Source organism: Peromyscus eremicus, chromosome 4, assembly GCF_949786415.1.
Source record: "Peromyscus eremicus chromosome 4, PerEre_H2_v1, whole genome shotgun sequence".
NCBI lineage: Eukaryota > Metazoa > Chordata > Mammalia > Rodentia > Cricetidae > Peromyscus > Peromyscus eremicus.
The window spans coordinates 139942226-139960816 of NC_081419.1; the positions used below are offsets into that span (position 1 = coordinate 139942226).

Here is an 18591-nt window from a genome sequence, read left to right on the forward strand (position 1 = left end):
CCACCAACCCCAAAGCCAAGACTGTCATCAGACAGCATCTGAGGCCTGTAGAAAAGCTTCCCCATCTCTCTGTAGCCGCCTTTCTGTTGTTCCTACCCATGTACTCTAAACTTGGCCTTGATTCATGACTTTCTCTGTTCTGTAAAGCTATAAAAACATCATGAAACTGCTTCCACTTTGGAACATGGAATTTAGGGTAACCTAAATCTGCATTCCCTGGCGAGGGTCACTCAAAATGGCTACAGAATAAACTGCCTCTTATTCCCTTTAGGGTAAGAGTTGTCATTTTGTTTTGGTGTTTTGCCTTGAGAGTTAACACCACGGTCACCGCCCATCGGCTTCCTGGTCCCCTGCCATGTGAGTGGCCTCCACTCCACACCACTGCTGCCATGCCCAGGGCTGCTCCCACCACCACCACCACCCTGAGCCTTGTCGCTGTGACGGACTGAAATTCTCTGAGACCATGAGGCAGAGAATCTTTCCTCCCCCAAGTTTCTCCGTCAGGCTTTTTAGGTACAGCAATTCAAAAGTCACCAACACGCCAGGAAAGCGAGGAACTGTCTAAACTGGGCCATCGCTGGTCCCACGTAAAGTGGAGCTTCCATTGGGATTGATGATATAAAATAGCAATTCTGCTTTGAAGAAGTAAGGAAACGGTTTGTTGTAAGCCACAGATGAGCAGCCCTGAGCCAGAACACTGATCCAGCTGAACCTGATTGCTCTGCCAGCTTTAGAGCACAGGTAAAGGAAAGTTATAAACAAGTCAAGGTGTTTGTCAATACGTTGGAGGGGAAGGAGCATAAGGAGGCGGGGAAACTGGTGGGCAGGACCTGAGAAGAGAGAGATGCCCTCACTCTAGGATCCTGCTGAAGCCTTCTCCAGCAGTGAAGCAGGAATTCTGCAACAGTAACCAATGACTCCAGGGCCTTCTCCCTTCCCCCGATGCACCTGCAGACTTCCAGAGATCTCTCTAGAAACCCTGTTTGCAGACAGGGAAGAGGTGGGACGGAGAGGTTTCTTAGCAACTGCTGAGATGTAAATTGAGAACCTGTCTCTCTTAGAAAAGCCCATCCCCACCTGGGGCAGGTCTTACTTTCCCTTCTCTTGGGAAGCCCATCCTCCACCTGTGAATGTCTTAGGCTCTTATAAGCACCTCTTTCTTCTCCTAACCCCCACACTCAAGGCCATGTTAAATATCTCTAATAAAATCACCAATTCTAGTTCACCACACTGCTGAGTCTGGAATTCTTTTCAGTGCAGAAGCTATGAAGCCTAGTCTGGCCTGAGCTGAGGTCCCTAAAAGTCTAAGGGAATACCTCAGGCAGCTGACAGTGACAGTGTGTCCCCTTGCTGCGAATCATGGGAGCATCAGGCAGATGGCTACTACAGTCCAGGAAACCATCTTCTTCCGGTGGCGAATCCCAGGGTCTTCATTTTTAGTCACAGGGAGACCAGGTTGGATGCAGAGCTTGGCAGTCGTGGCTGCTAGAAACATCCCCCAACAGGCTCACACGTCGAGTTGGTGGAGCTAACTGGGAAGGTTCCAGAAATTTGAGGAGGTGCGACCTAGCTGGTGAAGTAGCTCTCTGTGGGTGGATCCTCCTAGCTGGTGAAGTAGCTCACTGTGGGTGGATCCTCCTAGCTGGTGAAGTAGCTCACTGCGGGTGGATCCTCCTAGCTGGTGAAGTAGATCACTGCGGGTGGATCCTCCCCTAGTTGGTGAAGTAGATCACTGCAGGTGGATCCTCCTAGCTGGTGAAGTAGATCACTGTGGGTGGATCCTCCTCCTAGCTGGTGAAGTAGCTCACTGTGGGTGGATCCTCCTTCTAGCTGGTGAAGTAGCTCACTGTGGGTGGATCCTCCTAGCTGGTGAAGTAGATCACTGCAGGTGGATCCTCCTAGCTGGTGAAGTAGATCACTGCAGGTGGATCCTCCTAGCTGGTGAAGTAGCTCACTGTGGGTGGATCCTCCTAGCTGGTGAAGTAGCTCACTGCGGGTAGATCCTCCTCCTAGCTGGTGAAGTCGATCACTGCGGGTGGACCTTCAGGGTTATCTGATCCTTAGTCCCCTCTACTCTGTTCTCCTTGTAAATGGAGACACCCTCTACTGCACATGCCCAGTATCACATTGTTCCCCCAGGCATGTGGAGCCGTGACCCTTGACTGAATTCTCTGAAGCTATGAGACAAAATAGTAACTTTTTAATGATAAAATATTTAATGGAGGAACAATTTGTTTTAGCTCATGGCTAAAGACAGCCCAAGATAACTTTAGCTCTCTGTCAGCAAATTCCATCTCTCCACAATCTGATGTTTTATTTAGCCAAGGTCAAATGGTCTACAGGATCCTCAGTATAGTTGTGGCTTCTTCAGAGAACTTCAATTCCAGGGCTCAGACCACAGCAAGTGAGGTTTACCGACTGCCAGAAGCAGCTGGCGAGTCATTCCAAACTAGAGCCGGGTGCAAGCCTGCCTGGTGTGGGCCTGTCCCATGCACAGGTCTGTCACCCAGCAACTCTAGCTCCTCCTACTGACTGCAGGTGGCACCCTGCTCCATCACGGCACCTCTCCAGAGGTGACAGCCCGCTAACATACCCCCCCTCCCCCCGCTACCCCCACATGGCTGTACAGTTCCAGAGGCTGAGGCCTTCTGATGCCTGTCTGCTCGCCTGAGTTCCTCTTACCCAGTGCCTTTCCCTGAGTAGTTCTCCACTCTGCCCGGGATGAGGTGAGACACCTAGGACACAGAGGCTTCCTGGGGCTTCCTGCCCCTTGCTCAGGTGAAGAGGAACAGAATCTTCATCCCCTGAGTGAGCCAGCCTCCCCATGTCCAAAGGCTACACATATGTGTGCACACACACATACACCACTCACACACATGCACACCACACTCATATGTGTATACCACACTCACACACACATACATGCTGTACACACACACACCACACACACATGCATGAACACACACACGCACTCATACATATTGGGTGATTCCTGATTCTATTCCTCTTTTTCAGGAACCCCTCTGAGCTGACATGTCAGTCTCCAAGGGTCTTCAGGTTCTCCACTAGAAGCTGCTTCCTGGATATTTAACTGTGTGTCTGAGTGTGTCGATGTGTGTGTATGCTCATGTTCACATGTGTGTAGATGGCTTATTGCTATGTTATTAAAATACACCAAGACGACAATATGAGTCAAGATAAAAAACAAAATTGGCAGCCCAACCTCATCTTGCTGACCCAGCTCATTCTTATGGTCATTCAGCGGTGCACACATGTGCCAGGGTGGTTCCTAAAGATGGCATTGTCCAGAAACAGTGCAGCATCAATACACACTGTGCTTATGACAGTGACATCGTTCAATGGCGGTGCAGTGCTTCGAAATAGTCTCAGGTTCTATGATCAACTATAATCAACCATGATCACATTGGAATAAATACCTTTGAATATTTATTATCCATAGCATATGCATGCATATATATGCGCATATATATAAGCCTTGGTTTCTATGGGACGCTCTCCTAAAAATAGGACTCTTTGGTGGAAGAATATGCATATGTTTAAGATAGAGGTTGATGGCTTCTGCCTGGGGCAAGACAAGTCAGGGTTCTGGGTGAAGGAGCCATCTAAGACTGTTGTGAAGGAACGAGGAGAGCCTGCAGGCCGAGGAAGGGTCCCGGGAGGGGCCTGCTGAGGGGACAGGTTAGAAAGAGAAGCTGCAAAGGTCCAGCAGGATCAGGGGACCATATTGACCACAACCTCCCATAACAATCTAATCATAGTAATAACAACAAGAACAATAGCAGCTGGGACTGCGGGGTTAGCTCAGCCGGTAAAGCACTTGCCATGAGAGTATGAGGACCTGAGTTCAAATCCCAAAACCCATGGAAAAATAAGAATAAAAACCGGGCATGGTGTCCATACTTGTAATCCAGGGTCGGGAAGTGACAGACGGCGGCATGCGGAGCAGAAACAAGGGGAAATGTGCAGTTGGGTGAGGAAGGATTGTGACAGTGAGGCCTAGGGTTGTTTCATTAGAGGTGTGCAGTAGCCAGGCCTGTCCGGTGAGCGCCAGGCTACTGAAACCGTCTCAAAAGAGCAAAGTGGGCAGCCTTTCTGAGGACAACATCTGAATTTGTCTCTGGCCTCTACGTGTACATAAGTGCACATGTGAGCTTGCACACACACAAACGCAAGTCCACCCACATACATTGGAACATGTGTACACACACACACACACACACACACACACACACACACACAGCTGCTGATACACTACGGCACTGACTTGGCCCTGGCAGAGTCCCAAGCACTGGAGCACAGCTGATCTCAGCAGCCTTGTGGGAGAAGTAGATGACCCTCCCCATTTCCAGAGAAGGAAGACGAGGCACAGAAAGGTGGCACACCAGGTCGAGGTTACTGTCAGCCTGGGCCCCTCCTTCTGCCCTTGATGGGGACCCCTGGGGAAAGGAGCCTCACCTCTGAGTCACCCCAGACCCCCACATGCAACTGTGCTTGGAGGACATACAGACCAGGGGCAGTACGACAGGGATGTGCCCTGAGCCAGCCCTGAGCCAGCCCTGAGCCAGAGTTTCACACAGATTCTTCACAGCAGCCCTACAAGGTGCCGGCTGACTGTCACCGTGGGGCAGAGGAGGACACAGGCACCAAGGGGTTAAGTCATCAGCGAGGTCATGGGCTAGTGAGTGGCTGAGCCTGACTTCAAATCCTGGTCGCCTGGCCCCTGCTCTTCTGTAACATGCATGTACACATCAGCATATTCCTAACGGAATGTCCCTGCTCATGTGTGCCAACATCTGTGCACACATTACAAGCGTGCATGTGCATTGGTCACTTATGTGCAGGCACTCAGAAAGAAGGGGGTTTGAACCTGAGGTGTGTTGTGGGATAGTTGTACACTGTGTGAAAGTGTATTGCTGTGATTGGTGCAATAAAAAGCTGAACAGTGAATAGTTAGGCATGAGGTATAGGCCAGATTTCCAGGGGGAGAAAGGAAGAGGAGGAGGAATCTAGTCAATAGAGAGAAGCCAGGAGACAGAGAGGAAAGAGGAGATGCAAGATGGAAGAGAAGGAACACCACGTGATAGAACGCAGATTAATATAAATGGGTTAAGTTATAAGAGCTAGTTAGGACCAGCTAGGCTATAGGCTGAGCTTTCATAGTTCTCTGCGTCATTATTTGGGAGCTGGCTGGCGGGACAGAAAAAGACTCATTACAGAGGTGTGCTTGGCGGCTTTAGGAGGGAGCAAGGACCTCACAGAGGGTCTACCAGTTAGCTTTCCAATTGGAGCAGATGAGCACCATTAACCATGTGTTAAAATCACAGAGCTCAGGATCCCGTGCTGCTCAGGGGCTGCCTTGGTTCTGTCCACACCTGTGGGTCCCCCTTCTGTGAACCCAGAAGCATTGTGACCCCTCTGCATGGCTGTGAGGGACACTGTAAGGTGTCACGGTGAACCACTGCCAGCCATGCCAGGCACACAGTAAGTGCTCAGTAAGCATAGAATTAGTAAGTTCCCATGAGCACTGGGTTCCCCTGACTCCCAGCACCAGGCAGACTCTATGAGCTTCTGTATGTCGCCCACCACTGCCCCTTGTTTCAAAGTCGCATCGATCCGGGCATCCAATGAAATGTCACCATCAGCTAGAAGTCACCTGCCTGTTATTTCTCCATGCTGGCTGATTCTATCAGAGACCTCATAATCATGTCCTTTGTCCTTCCTGTCCCTTCTCTGTGGGTGTTGACAGGGAGTGACAGCTGCACCTGGGCTTGTGGTTAATCACCCAGGAATGCACAGGAAATTGTACGGCTTGGGGATGTGGCCTCAGAGAGGCAAGGAGTTCATGAGGACAGGCCGAGAGGAAGGCCAAGGAGCCGGAGAGAGATGCATCAAAAAAGCTCCCACAGCCCAAATGAAGTTAAATATGGGGGGAGGTGTTTGTTCCTGTGGGACATTTCCAGAAAGAGAGGCCGGCCTCTCCCAGCCGTGAGTTGAAGATGAGCGATGGAGTCCATTGTGTCTCTAGACAGAATTACTCCACCCACCAGGGCCTTGCAGACCCTGAGTCTCCAGCCTCACCTTCCCTCCCCTGTTCCCTGTCATGTCGCCCTGACCTCTCTGCTTCTAAAGCATGCCCACGAGGACATCTTCCTACAGCCACACACTGGCTGCACCCTGCCCTGATCTCCTCATCCTCTCCCTCCACACACTCCACACTCCTGTCTGCCCAATCCAGGGGTCAGAAAGCTTTCTCCTGGGCCAATGTGTCAAGGTCTGTGTCCATCCATGGACTCCAGCTGTGATTGTTAACTTCCCTTGTCAACTTGACTGGCTCTAGAGGTACAAGGCAGACACACTCAGAGGCGTGTCTCCAGGAAGGTTTACCTGAGGGGAAAAACCTTTCTCTGCCTCCTGATGTGACGCCGTGCTACCATGCCGTCCCACGGTGATGGACCATGCCTCTTCTCAACCCCTTACTAAAATAAAGTCTGTTTCCTGGAGTCGTTTCTGTCAGTGATAGGAAAGGAACTAAATTGGTGCTGAGGGGTAGGGCCGTGGGGGTCGTTGCTATGGTAAATGAGCTATACTGTGTGTAGCCTTTGGGCCTGGCTTATGGAGGAAGGTGAGCCAGAGAAACCCTGCAAGGAGCTTCACTGAGAGAGCACTTCTGGGGAGTGTGGAAGGCCAGGGTTCTGAGGAAAAGCGGACAGTAAAGACTGCCTCACAAGGCTTCATGGGGGAGCAAGGTCGCCCTCAGGAACCGGGCTAGAAGCCATCTATGCGTCCTGAAATGTGAGTGAGGCTGAGTTCAAAAGCAGTGGACTGACCTGACCAAGGAAACTTCGAGGCGGCACAGTGTCCAGACCGTGGCGTGGGGACTGCTCACTGCTTAGTCAGAGTGAGAGGGGCAGACAGCAGTGTTGGTTTTAAATGCGGTGCTTTTACTCTGTGAGGAAAGGTCACGAGGCACAACAAAACCCAGTATCAGAGCTTTCCTGGGGGTGGGGGGACAGAAGAGAGTGTGGCCAGGCCTGGGGGGGGGGGCAGAAGAGAGGGGAGGAGTCTGTGACCGGCTTTTTAAGGATTCCCCTGCACATGCGCACGTGGGTTTACGGAGCTACGCCATGCATGGGCAGATTGCGTGACCACGCTGCGCACATTGTGCAATCACGCAGCACACAGATGACGTAGGACGTAAGACCCTTTGCTTAGCTACTGAACTTCGTGTGTGCGGTCTTATAGCTGGAGGAGTGGCTGGAATCCTAACAAGCAGCACACAGAGCAGAAACCTGAGAAAATGGCACTGAGGTAAGGAAATGCCTGCGATGGCCAGGTTTTTCATTTTGAGGGGTACGGATGCAAAGTGTATTGTTTATGAATGGCACTTTGGAAGGGTCCGGGGTCATCAAAGCCTGGGACTGAGTGCTAGGGTTGAGACCATGTGCCCTTTACAGTAAACCCAGCTCCAGGCTTGTCGGCATCTTGCTTTGGGGAACAGAAGACGCCTTACCTTTTACAGGTAGCCACAGATGAAATGTGCCATGTTTGGTTTCCCTCAGACAGATGTAAGGACGGGGCAGAACCCAGTGAGAGCTGGTTGCAACCAGTATTGGGGTGTGGGGTGGTCTGTTTGACAGGGGCCTAGCTTTCATGACCTCAGTCTCGTTGTATCCATGTATGTTTGAAATTTTCCGAAACTGTGAAATGAAACTGTTGAAAGACTGGACCCCTAAGTCTAAGTACAAAGTCAGAGCTGACTCCTACAGGCAGCATACACCATCCATGCAGCCATGTCAGCTGAGAGGCCGCATTGCTGAGCAAGCCCACCAGGGTCCTGACCAGGACTGCTCCTGTGACCAGGAAGCCGGGTTATGTGTCCTCTCTGTGCCTCAGTTTCCTCCTTTTCAAAAGGAAAGGTAACAGTTTCTACACCATGGGGTGTCCATTTGCTGAGGCTGCTGTAACAGGCTGTCACAATGACTAAACAACACCCGCTCATTGTCACAGCCCTGGAGAGACTTGGAATGGTCCAAAAAGCTCTCCTCTTGGAGGGCCCAGCCCCCCTTTTCCAGCTTCCAGAGGCCAGCAGCATTTGTTGACTCCACCTCCCCCATCTTCAAAGTCATAGGCACAGTCTTGCCTGACCTCTGACCTCCTGCCTCCCTCACATGAGGACTCTTGGGACTGCAATGAGCCCACCAGGGTAATCAGGGGTGACATCACCAACCGAGAGCCGTAGGCCAGTCACCACCACAGTGTAGCTTTCACCATGCTAAGGGACACAGTCACAGGTTTAAGGGACTGGATGTGGACATCTAGGGGACATTATTTAGCCTCTGTGAGGTCATTGTGAGGACTGAGTGGGGAGCACTTACAATTTTCCCTGGGTGGTGGTCATTTTTCTTGTTGCTATGACAATAAGCAGTTTAAAGAAGGGTCTGTTCTGCTCAGTTTGATGTGATATTCCATCATGGTTGGGAAGGCATGGTGGCACAGGCAAGAGGCTGGTTGGTCACATTGCATCTGCAATCTGTCTAAAAGCAGAGAAAAAAAAAGAAGTGAGACTGGGCTGAGCAAGGCTCCACCCCCTGGAGGTTCCCTGACCACACAGGGAAATGAGCATTCAAGCACATGAGCCTGTGAGGGACATTTCACATCGAAACCACAACCATCTGCACGTGAGTAACCGGTAGTTACCAACGTTTGATATTGTAATCGTCATTACCATGTGTAGTGTTAATAAGTCTTCAAACACTGGATGCAGTGTGGTTTGTGAGCCATCTGGGAATTGAACTTGGATCCTCTGGAAGAACAGCCAGTGCTCTTAACTGCTGAGCCATCTCTCCAGCCCCCACAAGTGTGGTTTGTAACTGGAGTCATGGTGGAATTTTCCTAAAAAAACAAAATCTGTCTACTCTATTCCTTTATGCCATTTGACTTCAACTCTTCCTGGTTCCTGCTGGTGGGAGCGCAGGTGTAATGACTGGAGCTGGGGCTACTATTTTGTACAATGAGGTACCCAAAAGACAGAGGCCACTCATGTCAGGGGAATCCTCATGAAGAAATGGATGGACACATCCCTCTTCTCAGCACTGGACCGCCCACCCCAGCCTGTCACAGGACAGAGTAAACTCACACTCTACTTCAGCCCCTGTTTTCTGAGCCTGGGTTACTCACAGCAGGATGTAATCCCACTGATACTTGAACTTTAATCTGTTTTTCATAAATCATAAGAGATGTCAAGTGTGGGAAGAGGCCACGAAACGAGAAAGCAACCGGTGTCCGCAGGGCTTCACTGTCCTTCCACAGCCCTCAGTGAGCGGCAGGCACAGTCACCCTGCTCATTCCAACCAGGTCTCAGTTCACCTTCTTAAAAAAAAAAATCGTATTTTAAATGTCACAGTCTCTGATGTGGAAGATGAAAGTTGAGTGGCAAAGCCATGTCGGGGAGGAGCTGGCCGTCCGGGCAGGAGGGCTCCGTGACCGCTTTACCCCACCCCAGCCGCTCTATCTCTTCTCGGTCCCCTGAGAGTCCTGTCCTTTACTGCCCGAGGTTCCCTATTTGGAGGCCAACGTCGACAACATCTCTGTGGACACAGTAGTCTGTGGGGCTCTCCCCACTCAGGCATGAGACAGGAGGTGCATGTGGCCTGGTCCTTACACGCCTGGTTGCCATGACTGAGTGGATGGTTGTCACGTGGCCTGAACTGGTTCAGTCTGGGTGAATTGATTTTCTTCCTTTCCTAAAGTTATTTTATCAGCATAGATTAATCATGGGTATTAATGGGCTCATTCTGGTATTTTCACACACATATGTAATATGTCTCATCTATGTTTCCCCGGTTGCTCTCTCTTGTTCCCTTCCACTCTCACTAATTCCCGTCCTCTTCCCAACTTTCATGATGTGCATCATGTGCATGTGTATGTGTGTGTGTGCTCCAGTGTGTGTGTGTGTGCTCCAGTGTGTGTGTGTGTGTGTGTGTGTGTGTATGCATGTGCATATGTGTGTGTGCTCCAGTGTGTGTGCATGTGTGTATGTGTGTATGCATGTGTGTACATGTGTGCATGTACATGTGTGCATGTGCGTGCGCACGTGTGTGTGTGTGTGTGTGTGTGTGTGTTCCAAAGAGTTGTATGAGTGTCTACACACTGAAGAAAATGTCTACCCCTCACCCATCCACCACTATCCTCAGAGAGAGGTGGGACCCCATGAGCCCCTTCTTGTGCAGGTAATCACCACTGCATGCCTGGCAGTGAGCATTTCACACTGCTCCCTTCCCCGCTCTGGCTCTCACCTCCTCTCCACCTCTTCTGAAACGTTCCCTGAGCCCTGGCCGAAGACAAAAGAAAAAACTGGGAACATGCCTGGCTGATCTGAGCCTGATGCAAGTGGGATCCCGGATCTGACTCAGTCCGAAGCCAGTTCCTCGCCACTTCCGTACTTAAATCTGTTAAATTCCCTGTTCCTGAGAGGGAGAATCAAGCCAGAGGCTCTAACCCAGACCCAGGACAAGGGAGTGATAAGATGGAGTCATCTGGAAGCTGATGCTAGAGACACCAGTGGGGGAGTGAGGCAGGAGGGGAGGCGAGGGAACCCCCAAACAATGAGCACAGGCATGCAGGGCTGGAGCCTTTTGCCATAAATCCCCACCCCTTGCCGGTTAGGGGCTGTATTCTGGTGGGAGAACTGCCTGGTGTTGCCTAGCCCACCAAGGCTGAGCAGGTTCCAGCAGCCTGGCTGAGGTCTTGGTCACCAGTCACCAGCCTGGTAGAAGGACACGCTTGAGTACATGGGACCCAGGAATCTGAGAACCAGGTCCAGGGCGCTGATCCTGCGGCTGCTTCTCAGTGAGTCTTGAGTTTTCTAAGCCAGTGTGATTTTATCCGGGTGTCCTCGCTGTAGCAGCTGGAAGACTCTCCACAAGCATGTGCCACAGGGTCACAGGAATTCCTAGAGCAGTTTAAGGTTACAGAAAAATGAAAGAGAAAGTGTGGGGTCCCCCTCCTCTGAATCAGAGATGGTTTTAGTTAGCGAAAGTTTGGAAGGCTCCGAAAGTCTAGACTGTTTATTTTATATTCTTCCCTTTGTGTATCTGTTCACACATCTAAACAGGAAACCTGTCCCAGACAGCACAGGCTGTCCCAGCCAACAAGCTCTCAAGGCAGAATGGGGATTAGGGAAAGGCTATGTCACCACGGCGGCGGCACGTGCCAGAGGTTGAAGCAGGAGGATCATAAGTTCAAAGCCAGCCTGGGCTATGTAGTGAAACCTCATCTTAAAAAGAACAAGGGTTCAGTCAGTTGAGGTGGCGCAAGCCTTTAATCCTGGCATTCAGGAGGCAGAGGCAGGTGGATGGCTGTGATTTTGAGGCTAAGCAGGTCTACACAGCAAACAAGGGTTGGGCTTCAGCAGAAAATAAGAAGGAAAGCGGGGGAGAGAAGAAAGGAAAGAAAGATGCCCAATATCTAGCCCCCCCCCAAAGCTGATAAAGGGTAGCCTACTTCTGACTCATTTAATTCAACCCCCAATTCACTTATTTGACAAATATTTATTGAGCACCTACTGGATGTACAGATACACCCCATGACATTAATAGCCTAGAGGTGTACACGGGGAAGCAGGCACCAGGAGGTGCTTCCTATGTCTTGCACTGAGTCCCATCCCCTATACGTCTTCAGAGGGGCCCTGCCCACACTGCTTGGAGCCCTGTGGAATTCTGGTAGCTCCACCAATGCCCATGCTCACCAGGCTCACACTGCTGTCCATGGTGTCAGGACAGCACTGTGATGGTACAAGTGGACAGGGCCATAGTGTCACTCACAGCTCCATCTGTAACTGCCACCTCTTTCTCATCACAGGGTTTTGGGCTAGTTCAGGAACCTCTTGTTCCCCAGCATCCTGTAACCTCTGGGAAGCTGGGCTGCTCCGGGCCAGGACTGCTCAAATTGTAAGCCCAGCTTCTAAATGACAATGCCCAGGACGGACACCACCTACAGACAAGCACATAAGTGGCATTTTTTCCAGGCATCCCTGAGCAGTGTCTTGCCCGCTTAGCTGGAAGAGTCTGAAAATGGTCCTGTGTCTCCTACTGAGAGAAGACAAAGAAGTTAACCAGGGAGAAGGCATCACCTGGATTATGAAAGATCCTGAGACATATTGGGGGAGGGGGGGAGTGCTGCCCACCTATCACCCCAGTCCATGTACATGAGCCAACAAGTCCCATCACCAATGAAGCCATAAGAATTCAGCTTCCAAGAATGCAGGGAAAAGGACAAGAATCCATCATTCATCACGGCGGGATTGGGGACCAAGCGTTGAGGAGCGGGCCAGGCAGTGTTTCTGCAGCTCTCACCACTAGATCTAGCCTGGGTGTTCTTGCAGCAGGCAATATTTGTGATGTTTGTAGGGCTCTCCACACCCCATCATTCTCTGGGTGTCCCAGCAGGGAGAAGAAAAATTTGGTTCCCACACAGGTGATTTTTTTGTTTGTTTGTTTGTTTGTTTGTTTGTTTTTTGAGACGGGGTTTCTCTGTGTAGCTCTGGCTATCCTGGAACTCTCTCTGTAGACCAGGCTGGCCTCAGACTCACAGAGATCCACCTGCCTTTGCCTCCCAAGTGCTGGGATTAAAGGTGTGTGCCACCACTGCCCAGCCACAGAGGTGATTTTTAATAATCAAGAATGAGTTGGTTTTTTTAAATTTTTATTATATTTAAATTTTTATTGGGGGGCACACATGCCATGATGTGCACATAGAGGTCAGAGGGCAACTTTCTGAGTCTGTTCTAACCTTTCACCATGTTGGTTCTGGGGATTGAACTCAGGTCATGTGACTTGGGGGCAAACACCTCTACCCACTGAGCCATCTCATCAGCCCATGGGTTGGATTTTGATGAATATCACTAAAAGTGAATGAATAAAAAGCACCATATTGGGGCTGCAGACACAGTTCAATGATTACAAATGCTTTCTGCCCTATCAGATGATGAGAGATCAGTTCCCAGCACCCAGGTCTTGCAGGTCACAACTGACTATAACTCTGGTTCCAGAGGACACAGTGACCTCTGAAGACATCAGCCGTGTGTGCAAACACATACACATAATTCATCATAATGCTAGATAGCATGAGCGTAGGCCTAGAACTGGAGGTTAAGGAGGCCAATTCTTCCACGTGCACCTGGTCTGAGCAGAACGGAGAAGTTCCTAAAAACAGTATCAGGACTGGGCTTCCCAAGAGCCGCAGTAGACCACAACATAAACCGGAGTGAAGGAGTGAAGGAGGCAGGCAGGAAGCCCACATGGTGTCCCTCACACCAATGACATCATCGTCGGGGCAGAGTCAGGGAGGAGGGCGAATTTGTGAGAAAGCCAGGTGTGCTGGGGTTTGCAGCATTTTGTTGCTGTTATTTTGTCATGGAAAGAACCAGAGAGGCATACAGGAAGTGCACTGAATGGAAAGAGAGGTTCTGTGAAGATCAAGGTGTCGCACAAACAACCAACCAACTAGAAATCATACCAGAGATGGAAGGCGGCCAGTCCTCACTGCCAAGGACTCTGCTTCCTATAGAGAAAACAGGCTTCGTTTACTTGTTTTTAAATATTAAACTTGTAGCTCAATGGCTTACCTCTTAAAAAAAAAGATTTATTTTTATTTTACGTGTATGAGTCCTTTGCCCGCATATATGTCTGTGTACCTCCTGTGAGCCCAGTGCCTGAGGAGGCCAGAAGAGGTTGTTGGATCATCTGGAACTGGGGTTACGGACAGTTGTGAGTTGTGAGTGCTGGGAATTGAATCCCAGTCCTTTGGAAGAGCAACCTGCTCTTAACTGCGAGCATTGATGGCTTGTCTCGTTACCACAGAGAAGGAACATGCGTTCCGTGTTACATGCGTGACTAGTCACATTTCCTCTGAAGCTAACCCGCTCATTAAACCTGCCCTCTGATTCAGGACTCGGCTGCTAACGCTCAAATGGGTCTGTAACTGGCCACAGAGGACAAGACTCAGCAAGAGAGGAAAGTGAAGAGAGAGAACTGTGTGTTCAAAGGGACTCTCCTTTCTCCTGCTAAGAATGTGGCTTGTGCTACAAATCCCTTTCTCACCGGGAACCACAGACAAAATAAAAGCTTACAAACAGTGCAATCAGCTGTGGTTAAGGGGCCCTGTACAATAATGGATCTTGTAAAAGCATGAACATGAGCCAGGAACTGAACAGAATATTGTTATAATCTGTGGACTTGAAGCAGCCGAACGAACACCCCAGTACACCTCAGTCTAGCTGCCCTCAGTGCCCCCCAGGAACGGGACAGGATGGCCGTTCTGACCACAGAGACAAGGGCCGTGAAGACAGCAGAGCTGGAACTCTCCTGAGATCATGCCTGGGCTTCTGACTGCAGTCAGCCTCCAAGCCCACAGGGTCCTGCCACAGCAGCTGCTGCCAGGGCTAAGCCTCACCAGCCATCACCAGCACCAGCACCAGCATGTGCCTACGCCATGGAGTCACCACCTACACCTTCAAACATGTCTGCAATCAAGGCAACAGGGAGGCTAGTGGCCCCGTTAGGCTACAGGGAGCAGTTAGCTGAAGAATGTCAGGTGATGATAAGCATGGTCAGCCATTATCAGGATCCAAAGGGGGGCTGGGGCAGGAGTCTAGGAAAACAAGTCTCTTTAGTCCCAGGAATGCAGAACTCAGAGCCTGCCACCTGGCCCGGGTTCCCACAGCCTGGTCATCCCTGAGACTCCTGGATGACCCCAATGGCCCCTCACCTCTTCAAGGAAAGCCTGACATCTCTTTACCAGGTAAAAGGCCAGACTGATGAAATCCCTTCAGCTAATTCATGCAGATCAGCTGTGTGTGTGTGTGTGTGTGTGTGTGTGTGTGTGTGTGTGTGTGACTGTGTATATGTGGGAGTATGTGTGTATATGTGTGTATGAGTGTGTGAGCGTGTGATTCTGAGTATATGAGTGTTGTGTACATGATTGTGTGTCTGTGTGTGCACATTGTTGTGTGTTTATACGTGACTGTGTGTATGTCAGTTTGTGTGTGTTTGTGTAAGTATTTATGGGTGTTTGTGTTAAGTATGTGACTGTATATGAGTGTGTGCTTCTGATTGTGTTTATGAATATATGTGAGTATGTCTGTGTGCATATGTGCATGTGTATATACCACATCCCCCCACACACACACACACAGAATGAATTAACATGAGAGATCATGTTAGCTCAGAGCCTTTAAACCAACACACAGGTGTCAGGCTAGCTGCCGTGGAGAAGTGAGAAACCACTAGGGTCACCCCGGACTCCCTCCTATGGGAGGCAGGTCCCACGAGACTCTCTGAGGAGGCCCAGGAGTAATAGGCATTTTAATGGTGGCTGACATGCCTGCCTCTGAGGAAGGGTGAGTGTGTGGTGTGTGTATGTACAGATCAGGATGTATATTGTGGACGTGTGTGTGAGTGTGTGTGTGTGTGTGTGTGAGTGTGTGTGTGTGTGTGTGATAGTTAATCTCGGTTGTCAACCTCGGCAGGAGGTCTGGAATCACCTGGGAGACCTGTTGTTGGGCGTGTTTGGGGGGATTATCTTGATTGCACATACTGAGGTGGGAAGACCGCCCACTGTGGAAGGGAAAGAGATGGAGGTAGATGGCAGGTTAAGGGTAAAGGTGCAGGGGAAGGGGAATGGGAAACCCAGAGAAAACACTGCCCTCTTCCCTTGGCTGCAGGATGGTGAGCAGGAAGTGAGGCTGCGGTAAAGCAGGAGCTGGGCCCAGCCCTGAATTACAGGCACGTGACTGGTGCTTATGACGAGCACCACCGAGCTTCCACTGGACTTTTAAAATAGCTGCTTCTTGTTTGTACCATGGCCTCATCAAAATGCATCTGAACCAGTTACTTACTTTGCAGAAATAAAGTTTTAAGGGAAATCTGATGATCTTGTTCTGCAAATGAAAGAAAAAAATCGATGTTACTTGCCATAAATAGAAGCGGCCAAAACAAAGAAGCCGCAGAAGTCACTTCACCAGCCGGAGCCATTGAGGACCCAAGCCGTTGAGGACCCAAGCCAAGACGGCTCGGCTCTGCTTTGCCAAGGGCCGGAAGCCTGAGCGGGCAAGTCAAGGCAGCCCCCAACCAAGTTTCTCTGTCCGAAGTCCAAAAGATAGACTCATGAGACACCATGTATCTTCCTGCTGGCTCAGGAGCACCCCAAGTCATCTCACATCCCTTAGAGGCACCCCAGGCACTCTCATCAGTGAGTTTCAAAACACATTTTCGGTTTGCTGGTCAAGGTGCACAGAGGTCTCAGCACCAGGTGGCAAAAGTTTCGTATTTCTTGTTGCTTTGGAAGCTAGACAGGAAGTATACATGGGTGTTTCCTGAACTGGGCTGTGCATGGATTTTCTGTTTACACACTTGCTCAACAAATGGCCATACAGTAAAAGAGAGGCAGCCTGGCTGTGAGGACCTCCACACATGGAAGGCTGAGGCAGGAGGATCAAAAGTTCTGAGACCAGCCTGGTTACAGACATGATAAGTCCAGCCTGGGCTACACAGTGAGTTCCAAGTCAATCCGAGCTGATTCCCTGCCTCTAATAATAACAATAATGGATGGATGGATGGATGGATGGATGGATGGATGGATGGATGGATGGGTGGGTGGGTGAATGGGTGGATGGATGGATGGATGGATGGATGGATGGGTGGGTGGGTGAATGGATGGATGGGTGGGTGGGTGGGTGGGTGGGTGGATGGATGGATGGATAAATGGATGGATGGATGGATGGATGGATGGATGGATGGATGGATGGATGGATGGATGGATGGGTGGGTGGGTGAATGGGTGGATGGATGGATGGATGGATGGATGGATGGATGGGTGGGTGGGTGAATGGATGGATGGGTGGGTGGGTGGGTGGGTGGGTGGATGGATGGATGGATGGATGGATGGATGGGTGGGTGGGTGAATGGATGGATGGGTGGGTGGGTGGGTGGGTGGGTGGATGGATGGATGGATAAATGGATGGATGGATGGATGGATGGATGGATGGATGGATGGATGGATGGATGGATGGGTGAGTGGGTGGATGGGTGGATGGATGGATGGATGGATGGGTGGGTGGGTGAATGAATGGGTGGATGGATGGATGGATGGATGGGTGGATGGGTGGGTGGATGGGTGCATGGATGGATGGATGGATGGATGGATGGGTGCATGGATGGATGGATGGATGGATGGATGAAATCACAGTGTGCCTGGCCTCATGGCCCCTCCTGATCACTTGCCCCCATTATAATGTCTGTTGTGAATACTGCTGCCCAAGGTCACTGTAGAGAGACAAGAGGTGGGAGGGAGCTGAACTGAACAGTCACATCTATCCTGTGGCCACAGTAAAGGAAGAAACAGATGGCATGGGACTCAAAGGACCAGGCCTGCTCCCAGGTAAGAAACTCCAGGGGCACCCCTCTTTGCTGCTGGTGTCTCAGACCTTCCCACTTCTATTTAGGACTCCGTAAGACAGACATTAGAGGCGCAGGCACTGGTCTGCTGAACAGAACTTTAGGATTATTTAGATCCACTTTTGTCCTACCAACAGGGAAACTGAGGCCCAGAAAGGAAGCTATCTACCCATGACCTCAAGACAAGGCAAGTTTCCTGAATATTCTCCTTGGTCAGTGTGGCCCAAATTGTTTTGTTCATCTTTCGAGACTCAGACTGGCTCTTCATTCATGCATCCATCCATTCATTCATACATGTATACATACATACATACATACATGTATCCATCCACCCACCTACCCACCCACCCATCCATGCATTCATTCATTCATCCATGCATCCATCCATTCATTTTATTCATGCTCCTGGACTCCTTGGTAGTTGGGTCAGGAGTCTGCCAGGAGAACTCTTTATTCTCACTGAACTGAAACCACATCAGCACAGGGAGCATCCATGCTCACAGCCCAGTCTTCCCTGGGCAGCCCAGCCCCCTTCAATCTTAAAAATACCTGTTATGGGCCATTTGCCTGACCCTTTTTCTGCACTCCTAGTGAAATACAATGGTCCCCACAGGTTGCCTGTTTGAACAACTGGCCCCCAGCTGTCGGTGGCTCTGTTTAGAAGGTTGTGGAACCTTTAGAGGGTGGAGCCTCGATAGAGAAAACGGATCCCTGGGGATCAGGTGTTGACGCCTCATAGCCCATCCCCTCTTCCTGTTCCCTTTCTGCTCCCTGAGTGTGGAAACAATGTCACCAGCCAGCCTTCTGCCTCTGCCACCACGCTTCCCTGTGGCCTCCTTCCATGTCCTCCCTTGCCATGAGGGACCACTCTCAGGAATCATAAACTGGGATAAACTCGGTCCTTACAGTTGATTTTGTCAGAGTGTTTATGACCCTAACAGGAAAAAAAAAAAAAAAAAAAAAACAGACAGCCCCCAACCCCCATGAGACTCACGGGTGTGCTTCTTCTTCACAGAGGAACTAGGGAGGATATTGAAGCTGAGGGGAGAAAGAGTGATATGGAGAGGAGAAAAAGACCCTCAGGGGACAGGTGCTAGGCTGTGGCATAGCTCTGGGC

At 50.4% G+C, this 18591-nt stretch overlaps 1 long non-coding RNA gene across 1 annotated transcript; it reads left to right on the forward strand.

Moving 5' to 3' along the window:
• Positions 1–7215: 7215 nt before the first annotated feature.
• Positions 7216–18367, forward strand: LOC131908745 (uncharacterized). The gene is made up of 4 exons (XR_009378656.1): positions 7216–7329; positions 16454–16570; positions 17339–17457; positions 17612–18367. It is a non-coding gene; the product is annotated as an uncharacterized LOC131908745 (long non-coding RNA).
• Positions 18368–18591: the final 224 nt, after the last annotated feature.